The 12671-nt window shown below is 40.2% G+C and overlaps 1 pseudogene; it reads right to left on the bottom strand.

Annotated features, from left to right (window-relative positions):
• Nucleotides 1–9791: 9791 nt before the first annotated feature.
• On the bottom strand, nt 9792–11953 carry LOC128589146 (mitochondrial Rho GTPase 1-like; annotated as a pseudogene).
• Between the last annotated feature and the right edge of the window lie 718 nt (nt 11954–12671).

The following is a 12671-nucleotide window of genomic DNA, read 5'->3' as shown; positions in this document are numbered from 1 at the left end:
GAGTCTTGTGTGAGAACAGCCTCTTGTCTGAAGTCACACATGCATATTTTAGGGGGGTGTTAATAAAACTAGTTCACTGTGGAGTAAAATGCCACTGGTGTCAATCTCCTCTGAAGAATCAGAAGGAGAGAAGAATTATCCTCTCATCACCACCACAGAGGGTCTTCCTCTGCAATAAGGGATATAAGCCCTCCTACCTATATTTCAGGGCTCGAGATGTTATCTTGATCTCTGCCTCAATCTAATACAAATCTCCACAATGGGTATTTGCTTTGACTGTTTATTGGGTGAAAATGGCCTAGTTAATGTATCTTGCTACAGCATCTTCTGTGGCCATTATTTTCTCCAGTGTTTACAGATCCAGCAAGGGTGTTTGAAAGCTGTATCCTTAATAGGCCAAAGTTGTAGGAAAGGTAGGAAACTAGTTCAGATAAAATGTTTAGGCTCAGTGCCTGTGGCTCAAGCGGCTAGGGCACCAGCCACATAGACCTCAGCTGGCAGATTTGAACCCAGCCTGCTCAGCACAAACAACATTGACAGCTGTACCCAAAAAATAGCCCAGTGTTGTGGTGGGCACCTGTAGTCCCAGCTACTTGGCCAGTGGAGGCAGGAGAATTTCTTGAGCTCAGGAGTTGGAGGTTGCTGTGAGCTGTGATGCCACGGCACGCTACCCAGGGTAAAAGCTTGAGGCTCTGTCTCCAAAAAAATAAATAAATAAATAACAATACCTGGTTTAGAGGCAAATTAACTGACTTTTCTTTGTTCTGATTCACTAATCTTACTTTTTTTTTTTTTTTAGAGACAGAGTCTCACTTTATCACCCTTGGTAGAGTGCCATAGCATCACAGCTCACAGCAATCTTCAGCTGTTGGGCTTAGGCAATTCCCTTGCCTCACCCTCCCCAGTAGCTGGGACTACAGGCACCCACCACAACACCTGGCTATTTTTTTGTTGCAGTTTGGCCAGGGCTGGGTTTGAACCCTTCACTCTCAGTATATGGGGCCAGCAACCTACTCACTGAGCCAAAGGCACTGCCCTCACTAAGTTTACTTTTTAATTTTTCCCTTTCTCTGGGGGTGTTTTCTCTTGCCAAGAATGAGGTCTTCAGTCCCCATTCTTCCAACAGATCAAGGAATATAGCAGCATCTCAGGTTGCAAAATCAATACCCACAAATCAGTAGCCTTCATATATGCCAACAATGTCAAGCCAAGAACTAAATCAAAGACTCTATTCCCTTTATAATGGCACCAAAGAAGATGAAATATCTGAGAATATATCTTTAAAAAGACGTGAAAGAGGGCGGCGCCTGTGGCTCAGTCGGTAAGGCACCGGCCCCATATACCGAGGGTGGCGGGTTCAAACCCAACCCCGGGCAAACTGCAACCAAAAATAGCCGGGTGTTGTGGCGGGCGCCTGTAGTCCCAGCTACTTGGGAGGCTGAGGCAAGAGAATCACTTAAGCCCAGGTGTTGGAGGTTGCTGTGAGCTGTGTGAGGCCACGGCACTCTACCAAGGGCCATAAAGTGAGACCCTGTCTCTACAAAAAAAAAAAAGAAAAAAAAAAAAAAGACGTGAAAGATCTCTATAAAGAGAATTATTAAACTATGAAACAGGAAATAGGAGAAAATGTCAACAAATGGAAGAACATACCATGCTCATGGCTGGGAAGAAGTAACATCACTAAAATGTCCATACTACCCTAAATTTAATAAAATCCCCATCAAAGCAACACTGTCATACTTTAAAGATCTTGAAAAAATAGTACTTTTATTTATACAGAACTAGAAAAAAAAACTGAATAGAAAATACAGTTCTTAGAAATAAAAACGAATCTGTAGGTATCATGTTGCCAGACTTTAGGCTATATGACAAAGGTATTGTGATCAAAACTGCATAGTACGGGCACAAAAATAAAGATACAGGTCTATGGAATATAGAAACTAGAGATGAATCCAGCCACATATCATCATTTAATCTTTGATAAGCCTAACAGAAATGTGCAATGAGGAAAAGAATCCTTATTTAATAAATGGTGCTGGGACAACAGGTTATCCACATGCAGAAGACTGCAACTGGACCCACACCTCTCACCACTGATAAAAATTGATTTTTGTTGGATAAAAGATATTTTAAGGGTGACTATTTAAACTAAAAACAATACTATACAAATTGTCTTACTCATTTGATTGAAAGGGCTATAAAATTCAACATACTGACAAAGGAAGCAACATAATCACATAGATAATACCTCTGCTAATTGCTTTTAACCTTACTTCTTCCTTAAAAGACCTGCATATTTAGCTATTCAATTTTCTAGACTGCATGATGGCTTTGAGGCTGGCCTACCATAAGTGACTGAAAGAAAGTCACGTTGGTAAGCTGACACTGGCTTGTGTATTTTTAAAAACGGAGAGAAAGTGGCAAATTGTGCCACATGGAGGGGGGTGGAGACAAGATGGCTGACTGAAGCCAGCTTTCCACAGAGGCTTCCATCCAGAAGGAGAGTTAAAGGACAGAAATTTAGCAAGTAACCTGGTGGATTAGAGCTGCAAGAAGAGAGAAGGTTGAAGAACACACCTCAACCCCGCTGAGGTGAGCTGCGACCCCAAGGATACAAACGAAAGGTACAAAATCCATCACCAAGTGGATGGGAGTCCCCTCCATGAGAACAGCTGGGAGTGCCCCACAAACAAATGAGCAGAGTTTAAAGGTTGTCTCACTACACTCCACGGGATAGACCCTCTAAAAACAGGACCTACCTCCCCTACTAGGGTGGCACGGCATTCTTCTGCCAGGCATAAAACTGTATAAAACTGTATATATTCTCTACCCGCAATTCTGACCTCCCAGCACTCCCTGAGGTCTGGAGGCCTGTCCCCGAGGAGTCCAGCTTCTTGGGTGATTTCTCGAGGGGTGTGGACAGGGCCTAGACTGCAGCTAGTCAGTGCTGATTCTGTGGCATGGGAGTGAGGAGAGGACAGTCGGCTGAGAGGAAATCACACTGGAACTGCAGTGCCCCGAGGCTCACTCCCAGATATTCTGAAGCCACACCCCCTGTCTCCCTGGGCAACCAGTGTAGGCCGGGCATCTTATCAGGTGGCAACCACCACGGAACAGATCTGGGATGGAAACTCATGTCCATGAGTAAAGGGTTTGCCTGAGGTGGGACCAGCCTGGGTGGATCCCGGGGACTAGAAAACGGACGTGCACAGCCAGGAAATTCCCAGGGCAGGGCTGACTCAGAGGACTGCTTTACTGAGCCTAAGATGGACCCGGCCCTCCAAGGATCGTCAGCCTATAGACAAAGGAAGGCAGGAGGCTAGAACTGACAGCTAACTGAATACAAACCTGCAAGAGCAAAACAGGGCCCTAGGCGCAGGCTCTGGGAACTCATAACACCTTCTCTTCTGCAGTGGAATTTAGCAGCGACAGAAACAAATTCCCACAAAGTTGTTCTGTTCTGTCAGTAATATCAATCAGGGGTGGGGCTGGAACTGAGTGAACATCCCCCAGCCTCCATCAAGTGCCCAAGGTTGTCGGCCTTACCTCCCCCTGCTGGACAGAGGCAGAGTGCAGTGGCCTGGCTGAGCCGATATAGATTTCCTTGTGATTCAGGCAGGTTCAAACCCCTGGAGTATCTGTTCACTAGAGGCAACGGGGTCACAGCCCTCTGGAGCTACAGTGACTGGGTGTGACAGAGGTGCAAGGTGGGGAAGGAGGCATCAACCTTCCCGGACTAATCTATTTGCTGGGTGGATCCTCATGAATTTACAGAGCACTGGAGCAAGTCATATCTGAGTTGTCACCAGAACCCTGTGATGCAGTTGCCACAGACCTTTTAAACTCTCCCACCTGAGACAGGTACTGACTGAGACAAATGATTTGGACATTTTGAACTGAGCCAGTCGCCTGAGGACTATTCAAGTGGTGCCCTGGGTGTGCGGTTTTAGAACGGTTTGATTTTCCTTTTCCAATTGTTGCCTGTGGGGAGCGGTGTGACTAAATTGCTGGTATTTCTCCATAGCTGAGACTTCAACCCAGAGTAACTCCTTCACTAGGGTTGAACAGAGACCAGCTAAAAACAAGACAGAACCACTTAGCCCCACCACACCAAACAGGTCCCCAGTTTCTCAGGCCATAGCACTGTACAGGTCATCGACAAAGCTCCAGGGGAAAAATCAAATGGTGTAAAATAATCAAAGGGTGGAATCAGCGGAAAAATTCTGGTAGCAAGAATAACCAGAATAGATCAACCACCCCAAGAACAGATACGGCAGATGTAACTGAAGATCCCATTCATAAACAGCTGGCTGAGATATCAGAAATCAAATTCAGAATTTGGATTGAAAACAAGATTAATAGAATGGTGGAAAATTTGGAATTAGAAATTTGAGGAGCAATTCAAAAGTTGTCTCAAAAATTTAACGAATTTAAAGACAAAACCACCAAAGATTTTGACATACTGAAGCAAGAAGTTGCAGCCCTCAACCATCTGAAAAATACAGGAGAATCCCTCAGTAATAGAGTGGAGCAAGGAGAAGAAAGGATTTCTGATACTGAAGACAAAGCCTTTGAATGCTCCCAAACACTCAAAGAGGAAGAGAAATGGAGAGCAAAAATGGATCATTCTCTCCAAGAGCTCTGGGATAATTCAAAGAAGGCTAATAGCCACCTCATTGGAATCCCTGAAGTGATGAAGTGGCCTTGCAAGAGAATTTTCCAGACGTGCCAAGAGATTCTGAAATTCAGATACCAGACAGTTTCAGTACCCCAGAGTGACTCAATCCAAATAAACATCCCCCAGGCATATCATAATTAACTTCACTAAAGTTAATATGAAGGAGAAAATTCTCAAAGCAGCCAGACACAAGAAATCCATTACCTACAAAGGGAAGAATATTAGAATGACTGCAGATCTCTCTGCTGAAACTTTTCAAGCCAGACGAGGGTGGTCATCAATGTTTAATCTCCTAAAGCAAAATAACTTTCAACCCCAGACCCAGTATCCAGCTAAACTGAGTTTCATTTATGATAGAGAAATTAAATACTTTTATGACATTCATAGTTGAAGAAATTTGCCATAACCAAACCAGCTCTTCAGAATATTCTCAGACACATCCTCCACAATGACCAGCCCAATCCTCTACCACAAAAGTAAACTCACTCAGAAACTTTTGATCAAATTCCAACTTCCACAGTGGCAAAAGGATTAAAAATGTCCACTGGACTTTTGAAAAACTCAATACTCAAAATTTTACCACACTTATCAATATTATTCATTAATGTGAACGGCTTAAACTGTCCTCTAAGGAGGCACAGATTAGGTAACTGGATACAAAAACTCAGGAGATATTTGCTGCATACAAGAGTCACATCTTACCTTAAAAGATAATATAGACTCAGGGTGAAAGGATGGTCATCCATATTTCAGGCAAATGGTAATCAGAAAAAAAGCAGGTGTTGCAAACTATTTCCAGGCAGTAGGCTTTAAACCAACAAAAGTAAGGAAGGATATGAATGGTCACTTCATATTTGTTAAGGGTAATACTCAATATGATGAGATTTCAATTATTAATGTTTATGCACTCAACCAGAATGCACCTCAATTTATTAGAGAAATTCTAACAGACATGAGCAACTTGATTTCCTCCAGCTCCATAATAGTCGGAGATTTCAACACTCCTTTGGCAGTGTTGGATAGATCCTCCAATAAGAATCTGAGCAAAGAAATTTTAGATTTATACCTAACCATCCAACGTTTGGATTTAGCAGACATCTACAGAACATTTCATCCCAAGAAAACTGAATACACATACTTCTCATAAGCCCATGGAACATATTCCAAAATTGATCACATCTTAGGTCACAAGTCTAACCTCAGCAAATTAAAAGGAATAGAAATTATTCCTTGCATCTTCTCGGACCATCATGGAATAAAAGTTGAACTCAGTAACAACAGGAATCTGCATATTTATACAAAAACATGGAAGTTAAATAACCTTGTGCTGAATGATAGCTGGGTTAGAGATGAGATTAAGAAGGAAATTGCCAAATTTTTGGAACAAAACCACAATGAAGACACAAATTATAAGAACCTCAGGGATACCGCAAAAGCAGTCCTAAGAGAGAAATTTATAGCACTACAAGCCTTCCTCAAGAGAACAGAAAGAGACAAAGTTAATAACTTAATGGGACATCTCAAGCAACTGGAAAAGGGAAAACATTCCAACCCAAAACCCAGTAGAAGAAAAAAAAAACCAAAATTGGAGCAGAATTAAATGAAATTGAAAACAAAAGAATTATACAGCAGATCAATAAATCAAAAAGTTGGTTTTTTGAAAAGGTCAATAAAATAGATAAAACTTTGGCTAACCTAACCAGGAAAAAAAAAAGTAAAATAATCTCATCAATCAGAAATGACAAAGATGAAATAACAGACCCCTCAGAAATTCAAAAAATCCTTAATGAATATTACAAGAAACTTTGTTCTCAGAAATATGAAGATCTGAAGGAAATCTACCAATAATTGGAACGTAACCTTCCAAGACTTAGCCAGAATATAAGTGGAAATTTTAATCAGGCCAATATCAAGTTCTAAAATAGCATCAACCATATAAAATCTCCCTAAAAAGAAAATCCCGGGACCAGATGGCTTCACATCAGAATTCTACCAAACCTTTAAAGAGCAACTAGTAGCTATATTACTCAACCTGTTCCAAAATGTAGAAAAAGAAGGAAGACTACCAAACACGTTCTATGAAGCAAACACCACCCTGATCCCAAACCACGAAAAGCCCCAACAAATAAAGAAAATTATAGACCAATATCACTAATGAATATAGATGCAAAAATATTCAACAAGATCCTAACAAACAGAATCAGCAACGCATCAAACAAATTATACATCATGACCTAGTGGGTTTTGTCCCAGGATCTCAAGGCTGGTTCAATATATGTAAATCTATAAGTATAATTCAGCACATAAACAAATTAAAAACAAAGACCATATGATTCTCTCAACTGATGCAGAAAAAGCTTTTGATAATATCCAGTATTCCTTCATGATCAGAACACTTAAGAAAATTGGTATAGAAGGGACATTTCTTAAAACTGATAGAGGCCATCTACAGTAAACCTACAGCCAATATCATATGGAATAGAGTTAAATTGAAATCATTTCCACTCAGATCAGGAACCAGACAAGGCCGCCCATTGTCTCCACTGCTCTTTGACATTGTAATGGAAGTTTTAGCCACTGCAATTAGGGAAGAATAGGTGATCAAGGGTATCCATATAGGGTCAGAAGAGATCAAACTTTCACTCTTTGCAGATGATATGATTGTATATCTGGAAAAGACCAGGGATTCTACTACAAAACTCTGAGAAGTGAACAAGGAATGCAGCAGCACCTCAGGTGACAAAATCAACATTCATAAATCAGTAGCCTTTATAAATATCAACAATAGTAAGCTGGAAAAACAGTTAAGGACTCTATTCCATTCACAGTAGTGCCAAAGAAGATGAAATATTTGGGAGTTTATCTAACAAAGGACGTGAAAGATCTCTATAAAGAGAACTATGAAACTATAAGACAAAAATAGCTGAAAATGTTAACAAATGGAAAAACATACCATGCTCGTGGCTGGGAAGAATCAACATTGTTAAAATGTCCATACTACCCAAAGCAATATACAATTTTAATGCAATCCCTATTAAAGCTCCACTGTCATACTTTGAAGATCTTGAAAAAATAATACTTCGCGTTATATGGAATCAGAAAAAACCTCGAATAACCAAGACATTACTCAGAAATAAAAACAAAGCAGGAGGAACCACGCTACCAGACCTCAGACTATACTATAAATCGATAGTGATCAAAACAGCATGGTACTGGCACAAAAACAGAGAAGTATTTATCTGGAACAGAATAGAGAACCAAGAGATGAATCCAGCTACTTACCTTTATTTGATCTTTGACAAGCCAAGTAAAAACATTCAGTGTGGAAAAGATTCCCTATTTAACAAATGGTGCTGGGTGAACTGGCTGGCAACCTGCAGAACTGAAACTGGACCCACACCTTTCACTATTAACTAAGATAAACTCTCACTGGATAAAAGATTTAAACTTAAGACATGAAACTTTAGTTTCATGAGTGCAGGGAAAAACCTTGAAGAAATCCGTCTGGGCGAGTATTTTATGAGGAGGACCCCCCAGGCAATTGAAGCAGCTTCCAATATACATCAAACTAAAAAGCTTCTGCACATCCAAGAACACAGTAAGTGAAGCAAGCAAACAGCCCTCAGAATGGGAGAAGATATTTGCAGGTTATGTCTCTGACAAAGGTTTAATAACCAGAATCCACAGAGAACTCAAACGTACAAGCAAGAAAAGAACAAGTGATCCCATCACAGGCTGGGCAAGGGACTTGAAGAGAAACTTCTCTGAAGAAGACAGGCGCACTGCCTACAGACATATGAAAAAATGCTCATCATCTTTAATCATCCGAGAAATGCAAATCAAAACTACTTTGAGATATCATCTAACTCCAGTAAGATTAGCCCATATCACAAAATCCCAAGACCAGAGATGTTGGTGTGGATGTGGAGAAAAGGGAACACTTCTACACTGCTGGTGGGAATGCAAATTAATACATTCCTTTTGGAAAGATGTTTGGAGAACACTTAGAGATCTGAAAATAGACCTGCCATTCAATCCTATAATTCCTCTACTAGGTATATACCCAGAAGACCAAAAATCACATTATAAGAAAGATATTTGTACCAGAATATTTATTGCAGCCCAATTCATAAGTGGTAAGCCATGGAAAAAGCCCAAGTCCCCATCGATCCATCAATGGATTAATAAATTGTGGTATGTGTACACCATGGAATATTATGCAGTCTTAACAAAAGATGGAGATTTTACCTCTTTCATATTTACATGGATGGAGCTAGAACATATTCTTCTTAGTGAAGTATCTCAAGAATGGAAGAAAAAGTATCCAATGAAACTAATTTATGGCTTTCACATGAAAGCTATAACCCAGATATAACCTAAGAATAGGGGGAAGGAGGAGAGGGTGAGGATGGATGAGGGAGAATGGGCAGAGGGAGAGTGATTGGTGGGATTACACCTGTGGTGCATCTTACAAGGGTACATGTGAAACTTCGTAAGTGTGGAGTATAGATGTCTTAACACATAACTAGGAGGGTGCCAGGAGGGCTGTGTTGACCAGTGTGATGAAAATGTGTCAAACGGTCTATAGAACCAGTGTATGGTACCGCATGATCTCATTAATGTACACAGCTATGATTTAATAATTAACAAAAAAAGAAAAAAAATGTGCCACATGTACTTACAGAATCCAAAGGATCATTCTGAATAAATGTGAAAGAAATAACTGATCCTTGAGTAAATACAATCTCTTGGCTGACTTAAAACTAGGAGAGTGAGTCTGTGAGCACTAACAATGCCACATAGAAATGCCTAGAAACGTCATTTTTTAGTACTCAGTTTAGTAGACCATATCTTGCCTGAATATGTTCATTATTTACAAAATATTCCCTTTTGGCCTCTGAAATTTAGCCATTTATTTTGGCTGTTAGCTGCTTCTTTCCAAATGCTAGCCAATACTGCAGTTATATCTAATATTAAAATACTCTTACACATGAATTACAAATATTAATAATGTAACTCTGCATGTATAAATATCTCAATATTTCTAGACTCAGCATTCAGAATGTACCTAAAAGTGGGTTTTTTTGGTACCGATGGTATTTTGTTTTAATTATCATTGTTTCAAAAGTGCTCTGTACATAGCAAAGCCCCAAACTGCAAAAACAGTAGCACCAAAACTTGCTCAAAGCCAAAATGTAGAGCTCTTGAGGTTGTGTCAGGTGCGGGTACATGGCCATTGTTGTCAATTTAACAAAGATATCCTTACTGGATGCATCAGCAGTATTGCAAGTGAAGGCTTGTGGTGGAGGCATTTTGTGTTTCCTGCAGAAATCAGTAGGTGAAATACTATATTCTTGCTTAACTTCATGTAGGTCTGACTTTGCAGCTACGATTAAGCAGGGCATTCTGCTGTCCATAAAGTGTTGCTTAAAAAACCTGGCACAGTATTCAAAGGATTTGGGATTACTGACATCATATACCAGGCACACAACACCACAAATGATCTCAGCCTCAGTTAGAAATTCCAATTATGAGATATCATGCAACAACAAGTATTTCTCTTGTCCATATACATAAACAGTGTTAATTGCATAGTAGGATTTATGATCATCATGAATTTTCTTCTGCCTCATTAAGTTTCTTCCAAGAAGAGCCTGAAGAACTCCACTTTTCCCACAGTTTTTCATTCCAATTAAGTTACATCTGAACACACTTCTTTTTCTTTTATTAGTATTAGATCATAGCTGTGTACATTAATGTGATCATGGGGCACCATGCACTGGTTTTATAAACAGTTTGGCACATTTTCATCACACTGGTTAACATAGCATTTCTGGCATTTTCTTTGTAATTGTGTTAAGACAATCATATTCTGCATTCACTAAGTTTCACATGTACCCTTGTAAAGAGGAAGAGAAATGGAAAGCAAAAACAGATCATTCCCTCAGAGAGCTTTGGGATAATTCAAAAAAGGCTAATATCCACCTCATTGGAATCCCTGAAAGTGATGAAGTGGCCTTGCAAGGCACAGAGACCCTTCTCCATGAAATTATGAAAGAGAATTTTCCAGACATGCCAAGAGATTCTGAAACTTGGATAGCAGACAGTTTCAGAATGCCAGCACAACTCAATCCAAATAAGACATCCCCCAGGCATATTATAATTAAATTCACTAGTGTAAATATGGAAAAGATTAACACACTCCTTTGAGTCTGTTTTTTTCTTTAGGTCGACCTTTTTATCTCTTGTTACTGTAATGCCTAAAGCTTGAGACTCTTGTTCAGTCAATATTGAATAGCCTAGGTAGCCCAAATACTACAGGCATGGCTGTACATCTAAATAGGTTGTGAGGATCCACTGGGAAAGGAATCCCTGGTAGGTTATCCAGCTTCTTTCTTGGTACAAACTGTGTTATTCACATCTGGCCCCCAAGGTATATAAGGGAAAACTTTGAATAAATTTTTAAGCTCATCAGGTGACAAAGCATAGTTTCTATCCAAATCATGCTTGTCAAAGGTGCTCTGGAGAAACAAATATGCATGATGATTTAATTCAGTAGGGCAATCAGGAGGTATTTTTAGCAGGGGAAATAAGCATTCAGGCATCAAATTCAGATTATCATCCTAACCGAATTATCGAAGCACAGTCCAAGTAATTCTGTGTCTCCCTCTCTGGATAAAAAGTGTGTGTAAAAAGAGAAAACCTTTCAGTGTCAATCCACTATCAGCCACACCATCACTTATATGCTTCCTTACTACATTCTTGACATCTTCCAAAGCTTGAGGAGCTAATGAAGTGTTGAAACAAATTTTCTGAAAGAAGTTGAGGTTGAGCTCAGCATCATTGAGGGTACCATCATTATCTTGGTCAGATATTTTAAATATACGAATAAGGGCTTTTATACAAGCTAGTTTCATCTCCTTCTCCTCTGGGAAATACAGGGGTCCTGTAGGAAGAAGAACAGCTTTCTGTGCATGATAAAAGAGCTCTGATATGTTCTTCAGGTTTTTTGCTGAACACTCCACACAGGTTTCTATTTCTGTATACTGGATCATAATAGGAAGGATGGTCTCCATACTACTATATTCCACCAGATCAGATTTTTTCCCAACTAACATTAAAGGCAGCCTGCTGCTATCTTTGTCTATTCTCTCATTTATGAGAGGAATTCATCAACTCGATACCTTATCAATAGAATGCTTATTGTTAACAGCATACACTATGCAAATGACATTAGCCTGTGATATTTCTTGATGAAGTTGTTCATGACTTTGTTCTGCTTCTGAGTAATCTACAACATGTGTTGGAACTCTCTCAGGGGTGACATCAGCTGTAATGGTGATTTCTTCAGCTCAAGGAAGAACCTCTTCTGGGAATTCTTCACTGACCAGAGACATAATCAGTGATGTCTTCCCAACTCTAGGTTCTGGCACCAGCAGGATCCGCAGGTCTTTCTTCATGTCTGCTGCCCACACGCTTGGAGTGGACTCCTTTCACCAGGTGCACCCACTCCACGGTGCTGGTCTCCCCACACTACTGGCACCACCTGCCAGCCTCTTCAGCTGCCCAGGCCCACCACACGGCCTCCTCAGTTACTTCAGAGCACCTGAGCCAGGACAGCCCAGCGGGACTGGATAAAAGATTTAAATTTAATACACAAATAAAAATTCTAGAAGAGAGTGTGGGGAAAACACTTGAAGATATTGGCCTGGGGAAAAACTTTATGAAGAAGACCACCTACCCACCCACCCACCCCCTGCAATTGCAGCAACACCAAAAATAAATAACTGGGACTTGATCAAGCTAAAGAGCTTTTGCACAGCTAAGAGTACCACAGAGCAAACAGATAGCCCTCAGAATGGGAGAAGATTTTTGCAGGCTACGAATCTGACTAAGGCCTGATAACTAGAATCTACAGAGAACTCAAAATGAACAATAAGAATAGTGCAAACAACCAGCTCTATAAGCAGGCAAGAGATGTGAATAGAAACCT

Source organism: Nycticebus coucang, chromosome 6 (assembly GCF_027406575.1).
Source record: "Nycticebus coucang isolate mNycCou1 chromosome 6, mNycCou1.pri, whole genome shotgun sequence".
In the NCBI taxonomy this organism is placed as follows: domain Eukaryota; kingdom Metazoa; phylum Chordata; class Mammalia; order Primates; family Lorisidae; genus Nycticebus; species Nycticebus coucang.
The sequence above is the reverse complement of the archived record's forward strand: the minus strand, read 5'-3'. Positions and strand labels throughout refer to the sequence as shown.